Source organism: Lycium barbarum, chromosome 5 (genome assembly GCF_019175385.1).
Source record: "Lycium barbarum isolate Lr01 chromosome 5, ASM1917538v2, whole genome shotgun sequence".
NCBI lineage: Eukaryota > Viridiplantae > Streptophyta > Magnoliopsida > Solanales > Solanaceae > Lycium > Lycium barbarum.
Genome location: NC_083341.1, coordinates 70,953,117 through 70,957,773, shown reverse-complemented (window position 1 = coordinate 70,957,773; position 4,657 = coordinate 70,953,117). Strand labels below are relative to the sequence as shown.

At 37.3% G+C, this 4,657-nt stretch overlaps 1 non-coding gene across 1 annotated transcript; it reads right to left on the bottom strand.

Annotated features, from left to right (window-relative positions):
• Positions 1 to 3,882: 3,882 nt before the first annotated feature.
• Positions 3,883 to 3,988, bottom strand: LOC132643060 (small nucleolar RNA R71). Its single transcript, XR_009583513.1, has one exon. It is a non-coding gene; the product is annotated as a small nucleolar RNA R71 (small nucleolar RNA).
• Positions 3,989 to 4,657: the final 669 nt, after the last annotated feature.

Genomic DNA, 4,657 nt, shown 5'->3' with positions numbered 1-4,657 from the left:
AAGAGGCCCAACCGGCCATGGGAATGGGCTAGGCCCATGTTGAATTAAAATCCATGTGCTTAAATAGAAGATCAAGTCTTCTACTTGTCCACATAACTCTCTAGAATTTTCAAGAAATTGAAGGAAAAGAAAAGAAGGAGATAAACTCCAAGGGCCATTCGGCCAAGCTTCCACAAGCAAGAACCTTGGGAAATTCTCATCCAAAAATTATCCTCTTCTAGCCAAACAATCCCTTGAAGGGCCCTTAGCAAGGTGGAGTATTCATTGGAGCAAGGAAAACATATATTCATAAGTTGGAAATTCAAGCAAGTTGGAGAATCAAAGAAGGAGGTAAGAATTCATTCTCTTTACATGATATGGATATTTTTGCATGTTGTTGTATGCAAAAATGAGTGAAATTCATGAGAAAAATGGAAGTGGGGGTGGTGGCCGTGTATGTGTATATGGGTGTGTAGAAATCATGTGCTAATTATTTTATTAAGTGTTTGGTTGTTATTTTTGTGAATGTTATGTTAATAATGGAGGTTGAATGATTTTGGAGGGATTGTAGTTGTGTATGCTTGATGTTGGCCGTGTAGTTGTAGTGTGATGTGGAGGAAAATGAGTTAATTTTATTTAGTATATTGGTTGTTGTTGTGTGGATTCCATATCGCTAATAAAGGCTTAATAATCTTAGTGAAATGGTAGAAGTTGGAGACTTGTGGTTGAAGTTATGTAAATTGAGTAATATGTTCTTACATGTATGGAAAACAATGATATTAGTATGGTGTTGTTGGAATATATATTATAAGGTTGTTATTGTTTTTATTGGAGTTGGAAAGTCTTGAAGGAAGTAGTATGTGAATTGAAGTGTTAGAATGTATCTTGGGTTGGTTATTGAAATTGTTAGTATGGTTGTTAACATTATGTTGACGGTTTGGCCGGGTTGAATTCCCGAATTGTTGTTGATTAAAAATTGGTTAAGTTGAATTTTGGGAATGGTGTATTTACAGGGGAAGTGCTGCCGAAATTTCGGTAGCCAAGTATTATCTTAAGATTCCAATTCTAAGTACTCTAACCAAAGTTTGGTAAATATGACCAATTTGTAGATTGTGGCGGATTTGCAACTTGAATTTGGAATAGCATAAGGAGCGAAAAGATGTATGTAAGGTTTTACTCTTTCTTTCTTGGCATGTCTTAGTCATACTAGGTTGGATATGAACCTCGGGGACAACTCTATTCCCCGGAATCCGCACCTAAAGTTTCCCCTTTTTCATTCAGTAGGATTGAACTAGGAATTGTGTGAAATGTTGGAAAAACTTGCTAAACATCTAGAACTTGCATAAATAGGACCCGACTACCCTAAAACCCTCACAAGTGACGTCATGAAAAGTAATGCACGTAAACTTGGTACGCCGCCTCATTTGACCCGAGGTGGGCCCATTGTTCTTGGATTTTCCTTATTGTTCCGTTCGACTTATTTTGAAGCAAAATCCAAAGGAAACTTTTGATCCTTGTTCCGATTATCAAACGATAAGTACTGTACCATTCTAATGGAAATATGTATATGACGACCATGATAACGATGATGCTAAGGAACAGAATACGTCTATGATAAGTATGACAAGAATGATTCCATGACTAAGAGTCTTAAGCTAAGGACCCAATATGAATATGAATATGAATATGAAAGTATCAAATTAGTTCTTGGTTTTAATTCTATTCCTTGGTTATGATACCATTCTCTAAAGGTTCTAAAGCAGATGCATTGATTTCTATGACATCCATGATTTCATTCTATGTTTCTTTTAACACCATTCTCCGTTGGTAGTTGATGTGGCGTAATTTTACGCCACAATTGATGCTTTTCGGCTATAAGCGTTACTTGTTTTTAAGCAAAGTCTACGTGATTTAATGTGTTTTTTAGTGGATTTCAGGTATCTGAGTGTTTTGATGGCCAAAGTCGAAGAAATGGAGAAAACAAGAGTCACTGAAGAGGCAGTTTGACGGGGCAGTTTGACGGACCGTAAAACTCTTATACGGACCGTCAAATTGACCGTATAGTGGTCACAGTGAACAATGATAGACGAACCAATTATACGGATCATTTATACGGTCCGTAAAACAGTTATACGGACCGTCAAATTGTATCGTATAATGGTCACAGTGAACAATGATGCACGAACCAATTATACGGAACATTTATACGGTCCGTAAAACAGTTATACGGACTGTCAAATTGTATCGTATAGTGGTCACAGTGGGCATGATCGACGAGCCATTTCTGCGGGACATTTATACGGTCCGTAAAACAGTTATACGGACCGTCAAATTGTACCATAAAAAGGGTGTGATATTTGACGAATGAGAGGAAGAAACTTTACGGTCCGTATAACAATTTTACGGACCGTAAACTGAAACGTAAACCAAGCCGACGGGCAATTGTGTCTTTTCACTTCTCACGATTTTTGCTCCTATAAATACTTAATTGTAGGGTTCTTGTACACAGTTTTTGCCACAGACCTCAGTTTATTATTTCTTAGCATAAGTATTTATATTTTTGAGCTCTTGTGGAAATTACAAACAGTTGCAAGTAATTTCTCAAGTCCATTAAATCAATTGTAAGCTTTATGATTCTCATTATTTCTCATTGTTCTTCTTTCTTTATGAGTAGCTAAATTTCCTTACTAGGGTTGTGAACCCAATGATGGGTGTTTTGTGATTGATATACATATAATGTATTATTAGGGTTTGATTATTCTTTATTCTTCATTCATAATTAATGGTTGCAAACGTTGATTAAAGCCATAAACCTTGATTTATTTGGAAAAATAATTAAGGTTGGTAAGAATAGTCAACAAGAACTCAAAGCTTTAAACTTTGTTTAATAAATTCACTTAGGAATAAGAGGAATTTACTTGGCATAATTAATCGTTCTTCATGGTTACTTTCTTATATTTGGAAAAATCATAGAAAGACATAATCTTTATTTATTGGGAAATAGTAGAGATTCACATAGAGATTAAGTGCATTCATATAATGATCCATTTGAAGTATATCAAGATCAATACCCATGATCATACACCCTATCTAACGGGGACACAACCTTAGTTTCTTTTACCATAAATTTCCACCAAAGAAATAGTTAAAACTTAGTTATAGAAAAGACCAACTTTTACCAACATTATCGGATTAAGACATTAGACCTAGAACTTAGCATCTACGACTTTAGTAACCTTTTCACACCATATTCCCTGTGGGATTCGACCCCAACCTTGTTGGGTTACTATATTTGACAACGTCCGCATTACACCATTAAGAAGTGTAATTTGAGCGTATCAAATTTTGGCGCCGTTGCCGGGGAGTACGGTTTTGAAATTAATAAATAGTGTTTGCTTTGATTAAAGTCTTTTGCTTATTCCATCACACCTTGTTTGCTACTTTGTGTAAATAAGGTGAACATGAATCGACATCAGCAAAATCAACGTGCTAAAAACCAGGGAAATCTGGTGAACAATCAGGCTAATGAATCAGACGATGAGAATATTTTTGCTGAACTTGTTCCAGAGGAGGACTAAGCATCTCCTATTGTTCAGCCTCGAGTTGGGGCTGCTACTGTGAGAATTGATTCCTCTCTATACCAGTTGTTGAAACTTGAGGGATACTTTCGGAATTCTACCGAGAATGACCCTCAACGTCATTTGCAGAATTTTGTGGATGTGTGTGCTAATCACATCCAGAACAATGTTCCACAAGATGCTATTCGGTTGAGGTTATTCAAATATTCATTAGCTGGAGAGGCAAGAACATGGTTTGAGAAGCTGCCCCGAAATTCGATTACTTTATGGGCAGAAATGGTAGCTGCTTTTCTCAGAAAGTGGTACCCCCCTAGCAAAAAGGCTGAAATTCGTGACAAGATATATGAGTTTAAGCAACGACAGGGGGAACAACTATATGAAGCCTGGGAGAGATTCAAAGAGTATTTGCAGAGGAGCCCAAATCATGGTTTTCCGGAAAATATATTGATGGAGAAGTTCTACCGAGGGTTAGATCCAGTGACACAGTCAGTAGCCAACAACGCAGCTGATGGGTGTTTTATGAACAAGACCTTTCAACGAGTGACCACCATACTTAACAAACTGACAACTCATAATCAGGCTTGGCATTTGAATAATGCTGATGTGGTGCCGTATGGTAATGCTATGCTCCAAAATATAGTGAAGGAGAATCAGGACACCCAACAAACATTGGCAGAACTTGCAACAAATATTTCCTTGCTGACGAAAAAGTTTGATGAATCTCAAATAAAAAAAGGTACATGTTTGTGAGGATGATGCAGTTTTGCCGAAAGGGATGTTCCATGCTCAAGATGGTCCGTTCCTTGATGGGCCACCGATGCAGGTTGAAGATGCCAATTATGTTAATAACTCTCAAGGGGGATATCAAAGACAGAATTACCAAGGTGGCTATCAGACTCAGAATCAATGGAGACCTCAGCAAGGTCAAAGTGCTTACAACAACTCTGGGAACTACAACAATAATTATGGTGGTGCGAACCAAGGGAGCTACAACAACAACAACAATTTTGGGAACAAGAGTTCCAATCCTTATTTACCACCGAAAGGGCAGTCATCAGAGCAGGGTAGTTCAAAAGTTGAAGCAATGCTTGAGAAGATTT